Source organism: Myotis daubentonii, chromosome 18 (assembly GCF_963259705.1).
Source record: "Myotis daubentonii chromosome 18, mMyoDau2.1, whole genome shotgun sequence".
In the NCBI taxonomy this organism is placed as follows: domain Eukaryota; kingdom Metazoa; phylum Chordata; class Mammalia; order Chiroptera; family Vespertilionidae; genus Myotis; species Myotis daubentonii.
The window spans coordinates 27,223,351-27,235,619 of NC_081857.1; positions in this window are offsets into that span (position 1 = coordinate 27,223,351).

Sequence of the window (12,269 nt, forward strand, 5' to 3'; positions counted from 1 at the left end):
CACTTTTTAAGATGTTAAATGTAAGCCAAAGAGACTTTCGACACTAATGTGTCAATATTTTTAGACAAATTGCAATAAAGGAGTAGAGTGAAACTACCACACAAAGAAAAGGGTTGAAATAAGTATTTCAGATTTAGATAGGTGGTCAGAAGAGAAAGGAATTTCCCTTATAAACTTAGAGCTTTTAAATTTAAAAGTGGTTTCTGAGCTCTAGGTGCACAAGCGCTTCTTTTTAAATGTGAACTCATTTCCTCCCAAATTTAAGATTTTTTAATGCCACCCAAAAGGATTGGAGGAGACATTAATCCAGTTTTTTAAAATGTAAACTATTAATGTAAGATATAGATTAGCTTCAAAGTAATAGATGGGGATGGGTAGCATTCTGGTAGTTAATTCAGTTTCCCATTTATAGATTCCGGCCATCTAATTCATCTAATAAAAGTGAACCACGTTGTATGCCGCATGTTACATTTTATACATGGATTTTCTTTAGCTCAAGGGGTGAATTTCCAGAATTATCAATAGTCTTAATAGACATGGATACAGTATTATGGTATTTTTAAAGGTTTTGTTAGCCCCGAATGAGAACAAAAGCATGAGCAAGATTGTAGTAAAAGATAACATGATTTGTGTAAAATTGTCATTTGTAGTTTGCAAGGTTCTAAGTCTGTTGGCTCTCAGGGGGAATGGGTTTCTCCAAATGGTGTATAATATTTTGTTGGGAGATTAAATTCAAAGAAGTTCTTTGTTCTGTGAGAGTTCTCTGTACCGTGGGTTGAGAGATTGTCTCTACAGGTTGGTTTTCCTGGGCTCTGGAAATTTCAGTTGCTTTAAACCAGATTTAAGGTCATTTTTTTCAACTTGTGATATAAATTTGGATCTCACCCCCTTATATGACACAGGCCTCAGGTGTTAGTTTTCTGGTTGTGCAAACTTGCCTAGCTTGCGAGTGATGCAGCTAGGACTCAGACTCAGGCAGTACGTCTCTAGAATCTAAGATCTCAACTGCCCTACCATTCTGATTTTATAGTATTCCACTGGCAAACATTCCTTGAAGTTCTTGTGCAGCTCATACGAGCGGAGTGTGAATGACTGACAGTTCTTAACTTTACACCCTGAGTTATTTGCATTTTTAAAAGATGGTGCTTTCTCATCCAGTGGAATCTTTCATAAGTGAAATATCGTGTATTCTGACAAAGAGAAATGAGAAGAATTTGTGAAGTGTAACAGAAGCTGTTTTTAGTCATTAACTCACCCAATTTTACTCCACCTTGGAACTTTCCAGCATCTTCTCTTATTCCATTAACAGCCTGAAAGTTTACCCCTTTTTCTGTAACCTTTGTATCCACTAAGAAAGTTGGTGTTTATTTGTATGCAGGAGTCTTTGAAAAAGGAAGTGATACAAGCAACAGCTTGTATTTTACTTTGGGAAGCCTTCAGAGATTTTCCTATCAGCTTTTGGATTCCAGTTTGTTACTTTGTCTTAGAACTTTGCTCTGTCTCCTAGTGCATAACCATTAGGCACCTGGGAGAAGTATATGGTAAAGTATTTTTGTTTATGGCTACAGTAGACATAACTAGACCAATGCCTGAGGGGCTCAGTTTTTTGAATGAAGGAAGGAAAGGGTTGCCCATTGGAGGAGCCAATGGGAAAGTGGATAGGGCAAAAATATGCTACAGACAGTGAATACCTAGCACACAGGCACCTGAGTCTTCACTGCATGATGTTCTGGCTTTAGGATGTCTTTTCTACTTACATTTGGATACAGTTGTGTTTTGATTTCAGAATTCATCATACTTAAATTCTGACTCTAAGAAGATACTGAAAAACTGAGTTTCTCCTTCCTTTTCTGTGCACAATCTTCACTGGAGTTTTAAAAATATATTTTCCAGTGAAGAGGCAATTCCTTTTTTTAAAAAAATCTTTATTGTTGAAAGTATTAAATAGGTCCCCCTTTTTCTCCCATTAACCTCTTCCAGCCCACTCCCGTATTCCTCCCCCAACCCCCCTCTCACCACCCCATTCATTTTTCTCTGTCCACGGGTTATGCATATATGCATACAAGTTCGTTGGTTGATCTCTTCCCACCCACCCTCCCCTGCCTCTTCTTTGAGGTTCAACAGCCTGTTCATGCTTCTGGGTCTAATTTTGTACATCCATTTATTTGGTTAATTAGATTCCACATATGAGTGAAATCACGTGATACTTATCTTTCTCTGACTGGCTTATTTCACTTAGCATAATACTCTGCAGGTCCATCCATGCTGTTGTAAATGGTAAGAGTTCTATCTTTTTTATTGGCACATAGTATTCCATTGTGTACATGTACCTCAGCCTAAGTGCTGTATCCAAATCTTAGTTATTGTAAATTGTGCTGCTATGAACATAAGAGGTGCATATATTCTTTCTGATGTTTCAGGTTTCTTAGGATATATTCCTAGAATTGGGATCATTGGGTCAAATGGGAGCTCCATTTTTAATTTTTTGAGGAAACTCCATACTGTTTTCCATAATGGCTGCACCAGTCTGCATTCCCACCACCAGTGTACTAGGGTTCCCTTTTCTCTACAACCTTGCCAACACTTGTCGTTTGTTGATTTGTTGATAGCCATTCTGACAGATGTGAGGTGATATCTCATTGTCATTTTGATCTCCATCTCTCAGATGATTAGTGACTTTGAGCATTTTTTTCATATGTCTCTTGGCTTTCCGTATGTCCACTTCTGGCGGTCCTTTGCCCATTTTTTAATTGAATTGTTTGTCTTCCTTTTGTTAAGTTGTATGAGTTCCCTATATATTTTTGAGATTAACCCCTTATCAGATGTATCATTGGCAAATATGTTCTCCATGTAATGGCCTCTCTTGTTATTTTGTTGATGATTTCTTTGGAGTGCAGAAGCTTTTTATTTTCATGTAGTTTCATTTGTTTATTTTCTCCTTAGTTTCCATCTCCCTAAGAGATGTATCGGTAAACATATTGTTATGAGAGATGTCTGAGATTATGGTGCCTATGGTTTCTTCTAGGACTTTTATGGTTTCGTATCTTACATTTAAGTCTTCTATCCATTTTGAGTTTATTATTGTGTATGGTATAAGTTGGTGGTCTAGTTTTTTTGTTTGTTTTCTTTGCCTGTATCCAATTTTCTCAACAACATCTATTGAAGAGACTGTCTCTGCTCCATTGTATGCTCTTGCTTCCTTTGTCAAATATTAATTGAGCATAGTGGCTTGAGTCGATTTCTTGGTTCTCTCTTCTGTTCCATTGATCTATATGAAGAGGCAATTCCTTTTTAATTGTACTAGTATCTCAAGCATTTTTTTCAAGTGAAAATACATTAAAAGCATTAACTAGAACTGCTCAGCAAAATACCTCTCCTGTTTAACAGTTTCCACCAGTCCTCAGTTTAATTACCATGTTATTCTGCCAGCTTTCTCCAGAAATAATTGACTGGATGAAGTAATTTCATTGGATATTTACAAACACTAGACTTGTAAAGGGGGTTTCTGTCAATTCCCCTTTGGCTTGGAAATGACTGAGGCTGAATTGGCAGTGCACAACTGCTATTTTGGGCTTAGCATATTTTCACAGGCACCAACTCAGGAAGATGATGGGAATGAAACAGAGGAAGGTAAAATGTTTGGCCTTTACAATCAGTCGTATTGTAATTTTGGCTGTAAGTTTATTTGAAAAATGAGAAAGTAAAGTATTGACTTGGTCTAAGACACAAAGTAGTTGGATAGTGATTTCTCTGTGAGGCGGTTAGGATAGCTTGTTCAATTATGAATAGTCTGGAATAAATTTGCAAAGCTTTGAGTATCAGTAGTCAAAGTTTAAATATTGGCTTATCAATCATGGTAAAATGAATTACCAAGGTCAGTCTGTTAATGTTATTGATTTAATATTCTGTAATAAAGTGTTTTTGTTTTGGATTAAAAAGATTTGATTTTGAAGGCATAATGTCAAAGTAGAGAGCAGACAAGATGAAGATTCGGCTGGGAATTATTTTATATGAGGCAGCCTACAGGAAATTCCAAGACAATATCAATATAAATGAAGCTTTTAAAGAATTGAAGTGGAATGCCAAATTGCAGTACTGTAGATTCAAGTTTAAAGATGTCAGTCCCTACTTGTGGAAAAAAATTGATGCAGCAACTTCAGGTGGTCTTCAGAAGAAATTCCAACTGTGCTAATACTTACAATGTGATGATTTCCGTGTGACTATTCATATACTTAAAATATTGAGAGGGGGGGAAAGTGGAAGTAAGACTATTGGGCAAGGTGCTTGGTTGTTTTTTCTTGTTAGAAAACAGACTGGTAGAGGTAATAAGTGTTTTAAGAGGAATAGAGGAATTCTACCAGTGAGATTGTATAAAGTAATATAATTATGAAGAGTATACAAAGAGTCAATGTAGATTTAGTTCTTATTTAGATCCACAGTTTAGCAACCCAGGAGGATGAATACCTTTTTCTCAAAGGTGACCCCAGAGTAATCCAAAGTGAATTTTAATGTCATAACATCAATAATTTAAGTTCAGCTTTCTCAATCACAGCTTATAAATTTGGTGAAAACCCATTGAGTCATTTTTTAAAAATATATTTTATTGATTTTTTACAGAGAGGAAGGGAGAGAGATAGAGAGTTAGAAACATCGATGAGAGAAAAGCATCGATCAGCTGCCTCCTGCACATCTCCTACTGGGGATGTGCCCGCAACCCAGGTACATGCCCTTGACCGGAATCGAACCTGGGACCCTTCAGTCCGCAGGCCGACGCTCTATCCACTGAGCCAAACCGGTTTTGGCAAGTCATTTTTAATTTATATGGTAGCAGTAGGTTTTGCATGACATGAAAAATGGCGACACCATTTTGTGGGGACTCCTTAAGAAGAAAGAATTCAACACTGTCAATACACACTTACAGGGAAGCCTCAAGCAAGTGGAAAGCCCTCAAACTTGAGCTTTAGTAGCTTCTAATTAACAAATTTTGTTTCATTTATATAGGACAAAAAGGTTCATGTAAGTGAAGAGTGACTAGAATATCAATGTGATGGTAAGAGGAGTGAATTGGGACGCAAGACCTGCATTCTAGCCTCGGTGATTCATACATTTCTTTGTCATTTACTGAGAGCAGCATTTTAAAGGGCATTATGAAAGTGGCTGTGGCTACAAAGACCCTGTGCTTAGGGAATAAAACATTCCATGCTCAATTTGAATTTGGGAAATAGTGTGCACACTATAATGAGGCACATGAGACTTGGGCATATTAATAGTTCTGAGAGATGTTATTATTGAAACACACACACACATACAAGTTTTAACTTCATTTATTCCAGTTTTTAGCTCTTTTCCTTTTTAATTGTGTAACCCATAGTAACATCACCTGGAAGACATTTTGGGGAATGCTGGGGCTATGAGGAATGATCTCTTTTGGCCTCCTTAACTGTTACAGGTATTCTTAGGTTTTCCTCTTTGGCTAAGTGGGAACTGTCATTCTAAAGTAACCAACCTATTCTCAGTAGTGTAGCTTTGACAGACTTGCACACTTGTGTCCAGCCGGCAGCTCTAATGAAATGGTGCCAACCATCCAGCAGAGATGGGTGATGGGGTGTGGACAGTGCTTGACTGGGATGGAGGGACTGGCATTTTACAGCTCAGGCTTCTCATGATTCCAAAGAAGATTTTCCTTTATGCCTCCTTCAGCCTTCTTAGATGAGCTCCCTGTTGTAGTAGTGCTGCCTTCTGTGTTTGTAGAGGTCATCACGCTGGATTGTGAATACCACCCAAGCAGCCTGTGCAGTGGTTGAGAGTCAAGTAAGAGTGAGATACTGCTCCCTCTTCAGAGAATTTCTGAATATAAAGGCCTGAAAGGAGGCCTTTTTGCCAATTATAGCTTTGAATGCAAACGTCATGCCAGAGCCACCACACCTTTTTTAGGGTAATTACCACTTAACTAAACATTTCTGAGTTCCTTATAAATTGGTCCCCTCAGTCTTTTAATCATTTTAGTAGCTCTTCTCTGAACTTGGTCCAAGTTTTCCACAATTTTGGTAACAAGGTGCTCTATAGGGAATTCATTGTCCAGGTGTAGCAACCTGGCCAGGGTATTTGGTGCGGTGGGAGGGAGCAAGAGAAAGATGACAACTATCCAATATCCCTTTGGCTCTCATAAATGTATGGCGGCTTTCCAGCAAATGAGTTGAGCTCACAGTAAATGTGTAGGCAAGTACACTGGAAATTGCCCCTTCCTTGAGTCAAGTGGAAGAAAAACCAGAGGCCTACATGCAAGTCGTGGGTGTGTGAAGTTGATGAAATTCTTCACTTGAAATAACATTACAACCATACTTTACAATAAGAAATCTTAACAGGGATATTTCAAGGGAAGGCAGTGACCTAACCTGAAAGTTACCAATATTTATGCCATATTTGTATAAATAAGATCATAAAAATATTGTTTATTATTTTTTTCTCATTTTTTGATGGACCTAAAAAGAGATTGGATGAAATCTAGAAGTCACTTGTAGTTGAGTAACTCAGTCTGGGTCAAGCAAATGAGTAAATGGGAGAGTCAGAATTATACCCCAAATATGGCTTTAAGTCCTGTACTTTTCACTTTAAACAAAAAAAGGGAAACTAAGCAATATACTTCCACACCCATATCCTATTTCTAACACTGGTTCAGGAAGTAAGATGTTAATACTCCTTGACAAGTCTTTTGGCCTCTTAATTTAGTAAGTGTATCATTTGTGTCTGTGTTGTTGTTTTTTTAATCTTGTAATCTTTAGTTTACTTTTTTTTGACAGTTCTCTTATGCCAAAAGAAATTCCAAAGATATTAGCATCTGTTATTAAGGTAAAAATAAGTATGTCACAGTTTGTTGGGGTTCTAGGACACCCTAATAAAGATATTAGCAAAAGATTGTTAAGGTTTAAGTACAAAAGTCAATAGTAAATTCCTGAAAAATATAGAGTACTCATATTTCTTGATATTTGGGACATTTAAACAAGTGTTTAACAATCTGATTCTAGGGCTAATTAAACATATATATAATGGACCACCCTAAGAAGTGAAACTACGTATCTCTTTGGCAACATGTTTGAGCCTTTTTAAAAAACAGAAATATTGCTATAAAACAAAACTAGGCAAGGAGAGCCATACCAGAAGGGGTATAATATTTAAGATTAATATGTATATTATTGTAGTATTTTAAAGATACAATCATGAGAGCATAAGATTTTAACTGAAATGCAATTACTGTTTCTCACAACCTTGGAAGATTGCCTACTATTAAGATTCTCAGTTCACCAATGCTGACCTGGGGTCATGTGCTGTCAAACTTGGAATTGGGCTTTTGTTTCAAGCTCTTGGCTCTGGTGTGGTTTTCTCCCTAACCATTGAAGAATGATTTTCTCATGAAGAAACCTATAATCAAGTGAGGATTTGGGGAATCAGGATGCTAATATTGAATTCAGAATTATTCTTCCTAGCTCTGGCCTAACAGCCCTTTGTGTCAGCCCATCCAACTCTGGAGGCTGGGTTCTATAGATCTTTGAACACAGCTGGACTCTCAGGTAGTTTGGTCTTTGGGGAGTGATAGACCTAAAATAACTTTGAATAGTTAAATCTGACCACGTGTGAAATGGCAGTTGCCTTTTAATTTTAATGGAATATTTCAGAGCATTTTTATGGAAAAGCTCTTAAAGTTCTTTTTTTTTTTTAACCACCTTAATGAAAGGGGAAAATGTGTTGCTGTTGCTGTTATTTTTTATAATAAATTTAAAGCAGTTCCTACAAACCTTAACAAGTAGAATCAAATATTTAATGCTTTTGGCAAAACACCTTTATAAAATTTCCAGAACAGAATAAAATATTCTGTATTTAAACAGTTTTGAATCAGACTGAATTTCTAAGAGTACATACATCATGTATAACTGTTTCCAAATTAATTTAGTATGTGGACTCATCAAGCCATTTCATTACTGCACTAGTTACTATTGCATCTGAAAAGATTTATGCTCAGATTTTTAAACCAGAATACTAGTAGACAGCTAGGTTCACAAATACGAATATTACAGATAGAAACTCACTTGTTTTGGTTTTTATTTTTTTACACCATATTCCTTTTGTATAATGTGGGCACTCTGTCTCTGGGACTTCACACGAGATGTGTGCAGGCACCTCTTACCAGCTGATGCCAGCCTGCTACAGCAGACCACCGCAGTGGGATTCCTTTATATTTGCTAAATGTGCAACTTGGAAGCCATTCATTATAAAGGTCTGAGTTAAACGGGAAAAAATGGTTTAACCGAGTTAGATGGACTAGTACTGTTACTTTGGGCCTAAACCACCAGGGAAAGTTTTGACAGGATTTCAGTGACCTTTTCAGAGGGAGCATTTTGAACAAATGACAAGGTAGAAACTTTAGTAGCTATTGGGAAAATGGCTTGATAAAATGAATGGAAATGGAAAAAGTTGAAGTGGTCACTTTTTATGTGTTACTTGTTATTCATAAAGAATCTTTGTCCTGCCCTGAATGAACCTTGAGCTGGATTCTTCCAAACAATCATTCGTATGATAGAATGCTAATATGGTTCTGGGAAAGATGTCTTCCAGGGAAAAAGTTGTAGCTAACATTTATTGCCAGTCTCTCTTCTAAGAATTTTTCACGTATTATTTTATTGAACCCCCAAACCACCTTATTATCCCTCCCATTTTGCTCATGAGGAAACTGAAGAACAAAGAGTATAAGTAACTTCTCTAACTTGCCACACTTAGTGATTGGGATTAACCCAGGCAGTCTGACTCAAGAGTTTGTGCTCTTAATCTGTGCACACTTTTGACTCAAGTATTTTTTAAGAAGCCTACTCATTGAATATTTTAAAGGTTTTCTTTCAGTTAGGGGCTATCAGGCAGGCAGGCGAGTGGTTAGGGGCCAACTGTCCTGGATTGCGAGAAGGATGTCCAACTGCCAGTTTAGGCCCGATCCCGCAGGGATCCCTGTGGGATCAGGCCTAAACCATCATTTGTACATCCCCCAAGGGGTCCCGAATTGTGAGAGGGTGCAGGCCGGGCTGAGGGACTGATTTTCGTGCACTGGGCCTCTAGTAGTTAAATAAAAGTGTCAAGAGCTGGCCGCCTAAATATCATCAGTACAATCTGTTGGTAAGATAGAGCTGAGTTTATTGTTTACTGTGGTGAGGTAATAAGTACCACCTTGAGAAACTTTGGCAGTGTCTGGGAATGGGGTAGGGGGAAAGGTAAGGTCAGAATTTATTGAGAATTGGAAGTTGGGTTTAAATCTGCCCTCATTGTGGGGACTTGATTAGGGCGATAAGTCCAGGATTGGTAGAGCAAGAGGAAGATTTGAGGCAAGGGATCCAAAGAATCAGAGGACTCACCTGTTTATTGATACTTTGCAGTGAAGTGGGTCTTTTGGGAAATTCCTGTGAAAAACAAACCATTTGCTTGGGTAGGACGGTTCCGGAAGGGTTTAAAAATGCTAGTGAATGCCGAAGCCGGTTTGGCTCAGTGGATGGAGCATCGGCCTGCGGACTCAAGGGTCCCGGGTTCGATTCCGGTCAAGGGCATGTTGCGGGCACATCCCCAGTGGGGGATGTGCAGGAGGCAGCTGGTCGATGTTTCTCTCTCATCGATGTTTCTGACTCTCTATCTCTCTCCCTTCCTCTCTGTGAAAAATCAATAAAATATATATTAAAAAAAAAATAAAAAAAAATGCTAGTGAAGACAGTATAACGGAAAATATTGTGAACATAGGTAGTCAGATTTGGTTTCCGTTCTCAGTGCCCAGGCTGCTGTGTCAGTAGATGGTTCTGCTTATCAAGGTTCTCATTGTTGTCCTAATGGGGTAACCCGGCATTTTCTCTGCCATCAGATCTCACTGGTGTCCTCCTAATTCACTGCTCCTCACTATAAAGTGGTAGAATAAACTTCCCTTGAAGCAGGACTGCTGTGGTATAATTGGCACATTCTGAGGTCTTTGGATCATGGTATGATTATCTGAAGATCGCATCTAGGAGACCCAAGACCTGAGAGCCACTCTGTGTATGGGGAGGAGGGTGGAGAGTTGGGGGGGGGGAGGAGGGCAGGGAGGGGCAAGTCATGTGGGTGGGCTACCAACTTCAAGCATTGTGACCTCATAAGCAATGGAGCTGTAGCCATGGAGAAGCAAGGGCCTAGAGGTGATAATATCTAAGCAGTTTGTTCCCAGAGTGACAAGTGAGATGATCAGGACAGGATTAAAAACAACCTTCAAGAATGGCTTTTAATCAGCTGGGCCCTAAAACAGCTGTCACAATGCAAGTAAGATAAATGTGTCTCCTGTGATAAATATATGCCATTCACTCTTGTCCCTCCAAATACATGCCACTTTCCCACCACCACAGAAAATATCAAAATTCCATTTTATTAAAATAGGCACCAAGGTTTTCTGTTACTGTGCCACTTTTCTATCATTGAGGTGCTTTAGAAGGGACCTGATGCTCAAAGTACCAGTGCACACATAAAGTTGTTCTGTGCCTATGTGTTGAACCAGGAAAAAAAGTTTTTAAATAGAAAAGAAAGATGAGAAGGAAGAGGAAAAAAATAAACATTTAAAATTTTTATTCGGTTATGTTCAAAGGCTCTCTCTTGCTCTCAGAAACTTGAGCAAGATAGAGCCCTTTCTTTTTGTAGTTTGAAGCAACTTTCCTGTCAACCACCCATCTAACCCCTGTCACTAGAAAGCTATGTGCTGGCAAACTGGCCTCCGTAGTTCAAGGTTGGAGAACCCCAGCCAACACCCGAGGGTGGGACAGAACCCAGGCGCCAAGCAGTATCCTCGGGCTGCTAATTTGCTGGACACACAGAGCCCTGTTCTGTAACCTTCCTCTAGGCTGTGGGTGAGTGGAACCCATTAACATTTAAAAATATTTGCAGAAATCAGGGGGAGGGGGGTTATTTCTGGAGGGCCAGTACTCAGTGCACTTTCATGCGTGCCAAAGTTTGCTGGCATGGCTCAGGCTTTGATAGAGAACATCTGGGCGGCTGCTGCTGCAGCATATAGATGGGGTGGAGGGCAGGGAACAAAGGGGGCTTGTGAGAGAGTGCAAGTGGGGGAAGCAAAGGAGCCCTTACTTAACGCCTGACCCGTGCTCAGCAGGGGGAGGGAACTGAGGACAGGAATGGAATGTTTTGCCCTCAAGTTCACTCCGTGATGAATACTGGAGACAGAGATGGCACTGCACTGGTTACTGGGCTGCAGAGACCTTCACATTGCTGGGCAGACACGGGCCCAAGGGAGGAAGTACAGCCAACAGCAGTCATCACCAATGGCATCTAGTTGGGGCCACTTGGTTGGGGAACAAGGGAACAGGAGATGAATTAGGGTAGAATACTTTCAGTGGAGACAGATTGTCATTGTTTTCCCCATTGCCAGTCCCATCCATATGGAAACAAGATAAAATGAGTTGCATGTCATGAATAGGTATATTTCAGACACAAAGTGCTTTTATTAACTGAAGGGTAAGGTCAGACTGTTGAAAATCTGTCATTTGTGAATAGAATTTTGATTAGATTCTGAATTATGCATGTTGTACCTTACCCAGCATGCATATATATGTAAGAAAAATCCATGTTTAGGCATTTATTAAATCATGGAATGCTTGACTAGCTTATATATGATAGGAGCCACTATAGTTTATAAGAGTGAATAAAATACTATCCCCTTTACCACTTAGGTACTGGTTGTACATAAGTTGGTCTACGTATTTTTTTAAAATATATTTTATTGATTTTTTACAGAGAGGAAGAGAGAGAGATAGAGAGTTAAAAACATTGATGAGAGAAACATCAATCAGCTGCCTCCTGCACACCTCCTACTGGGGATGGACCCGCAACCAAGGTACATGACCTTGACCGGAATTGAACCTGGGACCTTTCAGTCCGCAGGCCGACGCTTTATCCACTGAGCCAAACCGGTCAGGGCTGGTCTAGGTATTTTAATGAATGTGATGTATATATTTCATTTACAGAGTCTTCCTTACCTTCCTCTTCTCTTTTCTGCCCAGGTCATTACCATCCTCTGACTCAGTTCCAAAAAATGAGTCCCACATTTTTAATATGGCTGAGAACTCTCTTCCCTGTGGATTCATCGTGGAACCCAGACATTACCACTTGCAAGTGCTACAGGTTTTATGATGGCAGGGGGTGCTAATACCAACTAGCCCAGGAGTGCCGAGTTTCTGGGATCTTCAGACTCCATTCATTCAGCATTA